The following is an 8965-nucleotide window of genomic DNA, read 5'->3' as shown; positions in this document are numbered from 1 at the left end:
TAGTAAGGATGAGAGCAAAGTTAAACAGAGAATAGAGGAGAAGTGGAAACACTGGAATCAATAAAACCAAATGTTGCATCTTTGAAAAGATCAACAGAATCAAGACATGTTTAGCTAGACTGACAAAGAAAAAAAGAGAGAAGATACAAATCTTTAAAATAAGAAATAAAAGTGGGGACATTACTACTGCATCTATAGAAATAAAAAAGATCAGGTGTGCCTGGGTGGCTCAGTGGGTTAAAGCCTCTGCCTTGGGCTCAGGTCATGGTCTCAGGGTCCTGGGATCGAGCCCCGCATTGGACTCTCTGCTCAGCGGGGAACCTGCTTCTCTGCCCCTCCCCTGGCTCATGCTCTCTCTCTCTCTGTGTCTCTCTCTTAGAAATAAAGGAAGAAAGAAAGAGAAAGAAAAAGAAAGAGAAAGAAAAACATAAGGAGGAGAAAATACATTTACAGGCCTGTACCATATTTATCGGAAAAAAAATCCATGTACAGCCCCGTGCAGTTCAAGTCCATCTTGTTCTAGCTCAACCATAATACCAATTCTTTCTAATTCTTCCAAGAAATAGAAGAGGAAGCAGCACTTACAATGAACCCAGCACTACCCTGATCATAAAGACGGATAAATACAAGAAAGGAAAATTATAGGGGCACGTGGGTGGCTCAGTTGGTTGAGTGTCTGCTTTGGGCTTGGATCGTGATGCCAGGGTCCTGGGATTAAGTCTCACATCAGCCTCCCTAGAACCTGTTTCTCTCTTTCCCTCCACCTGCCGCTTCCCCTGCTTGTGCTCTATCAAATTAATAAATAAAATCTTTTTAAAATAAAAAGAAATGAAAATTACAGCCAGTGAGAAAAGAAAAAAATATATATATATATTTGCATGCCCCTGGTTTCAGGCATAGAATTCCTGAAGCCTTTGTAATTTCCTCAGTGATAAAAGCACGAGGAGCATCTTTTGTTATACTATTTGGTCTTTGACCCCAGTTCCTGGCACAGGCTCCTAAAACCCTTGGAATTTCCTGATAGGAGTGTCTTTTGTTGTAATGAGGCCACTCTGGGTGGGCTCCTGGAGGGGGGCTGGTCACCAGAAAGGCCAAGGCATGATTAGAAGTTTGGAATTTTCAGCCACACCCCCCCCCATTCTTCCGAGAGGGGACGGGGCTATAAATGGCGTTAATGATTTATTATGCCTACGTGATGAAGCCTCCATAAAAATCCCAAAAGTACGGGGTTCAGAGAACTTCCGGGTCAGTGAGCATGCGGAGGTGGTGGGAGAATGGTGCACGCAGAGGACGGAAGCTCCAGGCCTCTTCCCACACACCCTGCCCTACAGACCTCCTCCATCTGGATGTTCATCTGTACCTTTTTTGTGTCCTTTTGTAATAAACAGGTAAACAGTAAGGAAACTTTGTCCTGAGTTCTGTGGGCCACTCTAGGAAATCAACTGACTCCAAAGAAGGGGTCATGGAAACCTCTGATTTATAGCCAGTCCGTCAGGACCACAGCTAACAACCCAGACGTGCCTGGGCATCCGCACATGCCTGGGCATCAGAACATGCCTGGGCAGTATTGTAGGACCGAACCCGTAACCTGAAGGATCTGACACTATCTCCAGGTATATAGTGTCAGAATTGAGTTAAGTTGTCAGACCCCCAACTGGTGTTGCAGAGAATTTCTTGTGGTGGTGGTGCAGAAGGTTTGTGATTATGGTAGTTGGGTACGAGTGAAGGAAAAACACATACGGAGCACTGAGGTTTTTCCTTAAACACAGATCAATAGCCCTTAAGAATACAGTTGCAAAATTTCTAAACCAAAATCTGGCAAACTAAATCCAGAACCGTATCAAAAGGATTACATACCATAACCAAACAGGAGCTCAGGAATGCAAGGATGGTTCAACATAAGAAACTTGATCAATGAAATACCCATGTTAATGGAACAAACAGAAAAAAATCGCATCATTATCTTAATTGTTGCATTAAAGACATTTGGCAAAATCTAATATCCTTTTACGATAAAAAACTCTCCAAAAACTAGGGACAGAAAGAACTTCTTGCACATCAAAAAGGACATTTATGAAAAACCTACAGCTAACTTTATACTTAATGGTGAGAGACTGAAAGCTTTCCCCCTAAGATAAGGAACAAGACAAGACTGTCTACCATCACCATTGCCATTCAGCATCACACTGGAAGTTCTAACCAAAGCAATTAGACAAGAAAAATAAATAAAAGGCATCTAGAGGTGCCTGGGTGGCTTTGTCAGTTAAGTGTCTGCTTTCCACTCAGGTCATGATCCCAGAGATCATGGGATCAAGCCCCATGTTGGGCTCCCTGCTCCCTGGGCAACCTGCTTCTCCCTCTCCCTCTGCCTGCTGCTCTCCCTGCTTGTGCTCTCTCTCTCTGTCAAATAAATAAATAAATAAAATCTTTTTAAAAATCAAAAGCATCTAAATTTGAAAGGAAAAGGTAAAACTACTATTCACAGATGACATGACCCTATTTATAGAAAATCCTAAGGAATCCATGAGAGAGCTAGAACATATTTGCAAATCACATATCTCATGAAGGTTTAATATCCAGAATATACAAAGAACTCTTACAACTCAACAACAAAAAGACAAACGACCCAATTTAAAAATGGGCAAAAGTCTTGAATACATATTTCCCCAAGAAAACTATATAAAGGCAATTAACACATAACAAGATGCTCAACAACACCAGACGTTAGGAAAATGCAAATGAAACCACAATGAGATACCACTTCACACTCAGTAACATGGTTATTATCAAAAATAATGTGTTGATGGGGCGCCTGGGTGGCTCAGTGGGTTAAAGCCTCTGCCTTCGGCTTGGGTCATGATCTCAGGGTCCTGGGATCGAGCCCCACATCAGGCTCTCTGCTCAGCAGGGAGCCTGCTTCCTCCTCTCTCTCTGCCTGCCTCTCTGCCTACTTGTGCTCTCTCTGTGTCAAATAAATAAATAAAATCTTAAAAAAAAATAATGTGTTGGGGGCTCAGTGGGTTAAGCCTCTGTCTTCGGCTCAGGTCATGATCCCAAGGTCCTGGGATCAAGCCCCGCATTGGGCTCTCTGCTCAGCAGGGAGCCTGCTTCCTCCTCTCTCTGCCTGCCTCTCTGCCTGCTTGTGATCTGTCAAATAAATAAATACAATCTTTAAAAAATAATAATAATGTGTTGATGTTGAGAAATTGGAAGCTTCTCATACCACTGGTGGGGATGTGAAATTGTGCAGCTGCTGTGCATTTTGGTGGTTCTTCAAAACCATAAACATAGAATTATCATATGATCCAGCAATTCTAATTCTGGGTGTATATGCAAAAGAACTGACAGCAGGAACCAGAACTGAGCGTGTACACCAATGTTCATCGTAGCACTATTCACTACAGCCGAAAGGTGGAGATCGCTGAAGGATCCATCACAGGCTGAATGGATGAACAAAATGTGGTATGTCTAGGTAATGGAAGATTACTTAGCCATAAAAAAGAATGAAGTATGGATCCATGATACAATGACAAACTTTATTTTTTTTAAGATTTTATTTATTTATTTGAGAGAGAGAGAGAGAGAGCATGCACACAAGCAGGGGGAGGGGGCAGTGGGAGAGGGAGAAGCAGACTTCCCGCTGAGCAGGGAGCCCGATGCGTTAGGGGTATCTGTGTGGCTCGGTTGTTAAGCGTCTGCCTTCAGCTCAGGTCATGATCCCAGGGTCCTGGGATCGAGCCCTGCTTTGGGCTCTCTGCTCAGCAGGAAGTCTGCTTCTCCCTCTGCTTCCCCCTCTCTCTGCTTGTGTTCCCTCTCTTGCTGAGAGAGGGAAATAAAATAAAATAAAATAGATAAAAATAAGGGGCACCTGGGTGACTCAGTGGGTTAAAGCCTCTGCCTTCGGCTCAGCTCATGATCCCAGAGTCCTGGGATCGAGCCCCACATTGGGCTCTCTGCTCCACAAGGAGCCTGCTTCTTCCCCTCTCTCTCTGTCTGCCTCTCTGCCTACTTGTGATCTCTGTCTGTCAAATAAATAAATAAAATCTTTAAAAAAAATAGATAAAGATAAAAACATGCTGAGTGAAATAAGTCAGAGACAGGCAAGCATTATATGGTTACACTAATATGAAATATCTAGCATATGCAAATTCATAGAGACAGAAGAAAGTGGATGAGAGGTCACCCCGAGCTGGAGAAGGAGGGACAGGAATGAGGAATTACTGCTTAATGGTTAAAGAGTTTCCATCTGGAGGTGATGGAAAAGTTTTGGAACTAAATAGAGGTCCGGTATTGTGCATATTCAACCTTGTAAAGGTACTGATGCCACCAAACAGTACACTTAGAAACAGTTAAAACCGCAAATGTCGCCCTCTATATATTTTACCACAATACAAAAATGCAAATTAAAAAGAACACCTTTATAACATTGGTATCACACTGTTTGTTCCCTTTTGCAATCTGCTTCTATTTTCACTCAACGTTTTGGTTTGGAAATTATTGCCTGGAAGGCTGTCTCATTCTTTTTCTGGGCTGTATAGTATTCCACAGTTTAAGCATCCCCTGGTGGTTTTCTGGGCTCCAACTCCTCATTATTGTAAACCAGGCGGCTGGGAAGACAGACGCATTGAGTTTCTCTGGGATTCATACCGCCAGCAGAAGGGCCAGGTCGGAGGGTCCCGCCGTCCTCAGCAGCACTAGTGTGGGCAAATTACTCTTTAAGACGGTCAGACGGATTCCCTCGCCCGTCACCGGTGCACTCCCACTGACCCCTGCCTGTTGTCTCTAGGGCCTGCCTGGGAGCCTCCCTAGGGCGGAGGAGAGGCCTCAGGGTGATTTTCATTCCCCGATCTTCTGGTTTGCGTTGCCCTGATTCACCTTCCCTGAATCACCTGTTTCTGCCAGTAATTCATTGACTACTATGTCCCCAGATTCTCGTCCACCTGGAACCTCAGATGGTGACTTTTAGGGTCTTTGAGATACAATTATTAACATTAAAATGAGGTCACCCTGGAGGAACCGGGCCCTCAGTCCAGAGACTGGGGTCCTTCCAAGAAGGCTGTGAGAAAACGGCAGAGATGCGAATGATGGATCCAGAAGCCAGAGGCCATCCAGGAGTGCCAGAAGCCGGCAGAAGCCACAAGAGGGGGCTGGGACCAATTATCCTTCTCAGCCTCCAGCCCTGACCACACTTGGTCTGGGACTTGTGGCCTCCACACCGTAAGAGAATACAATTCTGCTCCTTTAAGCCACCAGTTCCGGGTAACTCTTACCGCCGCCCCATGAAACAATGTCATCCGCCCATCTTAATATCTGGTGGGGTTTTTTTCTTCCGTCTAGGGTGTCTTCATATGTTCTGGAAGCTACTCCTCGATCAGTTAAATGCAGGGCAGACATCTCTCAGTCCCTGGCTTGTCCTCTCAATTTCTTTACGGATTTGTGTGTGTGTGTGTGTGTGTGTGTGTGTGTGTCCAAAAGTAGGACATCTGTGATCAAGTTTAGTGTATCCCAACCCGCCCAATTATTATTATGTTTTCCCCCCTTGGCAAGGTGGGTTTTCACGTGCCAGTAAGACTGGTGCATGGCTCTCCTCCCTGATGCTTCCAGCCTGACCTCTCCACATTCCGGGCTTGGGCGACCGCCAGCTCCCCTCACCCCCGCTTGCCCCCCACTGAGGCTCCATGGGGGAGGGGTGCGGAGAGTGAGTCACCGAGCGCCAAGCTGCCTGGAGCGGAAGTGGTTGGCTCAGCCCCTGGGACCGGCTGTGTGGGTTCCCGGCCGAGGGGGGCTATGGGCAGAACGAACGGGGCAGGAAGTGGGTCAGCTGAGGCAGCAGGCTTCTGGACCCCACGTGTTCTCTGACCGGAATGTTGAGCAGGGGTAACCCCGAGAGCCTGCGCTCCCTCCCCCACCGCGCGCCAGCGCCCCGGTTTGCACGCGTGAGGTTTGCACACGTGCGCTCCTCTGCTGGCGCTGCCAGCTGCAGTGTGCGCTTATGAAGCACCTGTTTGGTGCCCGGCCTGGTGGGGGGAGGGGAGGGTGCGGGAAGGACGCCGGGCGAGGGTGGGGAGGGGCAGGGACGTACAAGCCCGCCGGGAGTGGGAGTGGGGGTGGGTGTCATCGCCTTCTCGAGGGGAGAACTGAGGCCCGCAGCAGGGCACCCCCCACCCCCGTCTCACCCAACGTCTCAAATCCTTTTCCTTGGCTGGCTAGGGCCCTCCCTGCCCCTCACTGTTCTCACTCTAAACACAGGACTTGGGAAGAGAAAATATCTAGGGAGTTTCCACATTGTCTTTCGGCCCCCTTTTCAGTCTCTCCCTTGCTCTCTCCGCATTTCTGCTTTTCAGTCTCTCATAGTCTCTTTGTCTTAGCCTCCCTCCTCTCCCATCAGCACCACACAGTGTGTGTGTGGGGGGGAGGGGTGCTACCTGAGCCTGCCCCTCACCCTTTCCGGGGGACCTGGACATGTCCGGGCAGATCTGAGACACTCCTTGTAGAAACTGCTGAATGCCTGGTGGCAAATTGCCAGTGTGGAAAGGAGGGGATAGTGAAAGAGGATGTGGGGGAAGGACTTTGGGATTTCCGGTTCAGTACTTCACACACACACACCCATACCTACCCAGGACTTCATACTCAACGTGTTCCAAGATGATGTTGGGTTTTGAGGTATGCATAGGAGTTCTCCAGGTATAAATGGGGGCAGGGGGTCTTCCAGGCAGAGGGGCCTGATTGGGGTCAGTGATAAGAAGAAAACGGAGGTTCAAATGCCCAGAAGAGGAGTTTAACTTTCTCCTATAAGCAAAAGGGAGCATGGAGGGTATGAAAGGTGGGGAGGGACCCCCATTAGATCCCCAGGATGGGGTGGACCAATAGGTGAGACTGATGTCCAAGACCCTCATCCCCAAGTAAGACTAAGAATGTCCAGGCAAGCGCTGAGGGAAAATGGTGAATGGGGCCAAGCGAGGCCTCCCTAAAATGGGGCCAAACAAGGCCTTTCTAAGTCTTACCCTCCAATGAACCTGCCCCTATCTGCCTTGGACTGTTCAGCTGCCTGTATGACCCTCATTATTACTGGGTCCCCTGCGCTGTACTCCCAGCCTGGAAACTGCTGGATCCCTGATGTGTCCCCAGCCCCAGGAGCCAATGCCCAGTGGACACCTCATAAGTGACCAAGGCAGCCACAGGCTAAGGCAAGGAAAACGCAGCGTAGGCAGGCCACTGGAGAAGGAAGCTGGCCTGGGGCATGTCTTCTGCTCTCCGGAGGCTCCAGTGCCTCTCTGCGCCCCCTGCTGGCTTCAGGACGGAACACCGGGCACTCACCCCTTTTCCTACGTTCTCCCATGGTTTATTACACACGGATTACATGCCTGGGGCTGCTCTGGGTACAAAAGACACTTGCTCTGAGGGTGCAAAGACCTTGTGTCTCCCCTCCCTTGGAACCCACGTTCTCCAAGACAAGTCCCTTCGGTTTCAGAGATCTATTCTTTAAAAGCCACTGACTCTTAAAATGTCTTCATCCTGAGGACATACATAGGGGAATGACCAAATCCTGTTTCTGGTTCAAACTACTTAGCTCCAGAGAAGCTGGCAGGTTCCCTGTCTCTCCATGACCTGGCCATGACACGTGGGACAAGAGTCTTCACCTGGCAGAGCCTCAGTTTCCCTGTCTGTAAAAGGGGGTAACGGAACCTGCCCCCGCCACCCCAGGGTTGTGAGTGGGAACTTGGCACAAGCTGGAGGTCTAAACAATCGTGATTTAAATCCCAGCACCCCACCAACTTGCTGTGTGACCGCAGGCAAGTTACTCAGCCTCTCTGTGCATCAGAACACAGGCACTGGGTTGTGGGAGGGAGACTGTTCAGTACAGAAATCCTCTCCTCATTCATACAGAAATCTTATCATTCTTAACTCAGTGCAGTCATAACATCGGCCACAGACTGAGTCCCAGGTCATATACCAGCGACAGAAATCCCAGTGAATCAGGGCCCCCATTCCGCCCACTCAGGCCCTCAGGCTGAGGGGGACCCTTGTGGACACTAACCTCTCACAAAGACACACAAGAAATTACATATTTCAACTGTTTTATTTGCTTCCTGGGGTGTCAAGTTTGGGACCATCCAGAGCCCAGCCCCCAGCAAAGTCATGGCAGACCCTTCCCCAACCTGGGCTCCCAGACAGGACAGTTTCAGACAAGGCACTCATAGGGAACTCTGGGGGTCAGGGAAAGGCCACCCCGGGGCTCAGGGGACAGGCCCACCTTGGGGGACAGAAAACCCAGTTACCTTAGGTAGGACAGGCTTTTCCTAAAGAGACATTTAGAATGGACTAGATAGAAACCTGAGATGTTAAGGGAGCCCCAGAAACATGCCAGGTCCCCCCAGAGTGGGCAGAAAGCCAACTCTGCTTCCCAAGACCTAGATGTGGCTTCCCTGGTCCCTGGGGATGCCACAGGCTTTGGGAGCAGAGAGCCCAATTCCAAACCGGCTTTCTCTGGGATTCGCTAGAAACAAACTGCGCCAGCCTCAGAAGTCACTCACCCGAGACCCCCAGCTCTGTAAATGGCTCTGGTGACCCTGGGCTGGGCCCTGGGGGGGCCAGGACCCCCCCCTTCCCAGAGTCTGGGGTTGATTCTCTCTTTCCCAGCTCATCCCCTTTCTCTGTGCCCCATGCTTACTGGAGAGGCAGGCACTTCTGTGGGTCTCACGGCAGCTGAAAATAAGGCCTGGGGCAGGGCGGGGGAGTGGGAAGGGAGAGAAATGGCCAGAGGAGCTCAGGGCTGGACCGCACTTCCCTGCTGCAAAAATAGAGATGCTCTCCCTCCTGGCTAGCAGCCCCAGGCCCTTATGAGGCACTTGTGCCTGGGGAAGGGAAATTTAATCCGGGATATAAAACCAAAAGCCCTCTTCGGTCTGCTGGATGCGGTGGGATTTGTGGCCTCGGGGAGCCACCTGGGAATGAGTGTCCAGGC

Source organism: Meles meles, chromosome 20 (genome assembly GCF_922984935.1).
Source record: "Meles meles chromosome 20, mMelMel3.1 paternal haplotype, whole genome shotgun sequence".
NCBI classification, from domain to species: domain Eukaryota; kingdom Metazoa; phylum Chordata; class Mammalia; order Carnivora; family Mustelidae; genus Meles; species Meles meles.
This window is presented reverse-complemented; position numbering follows the sequence as displayed.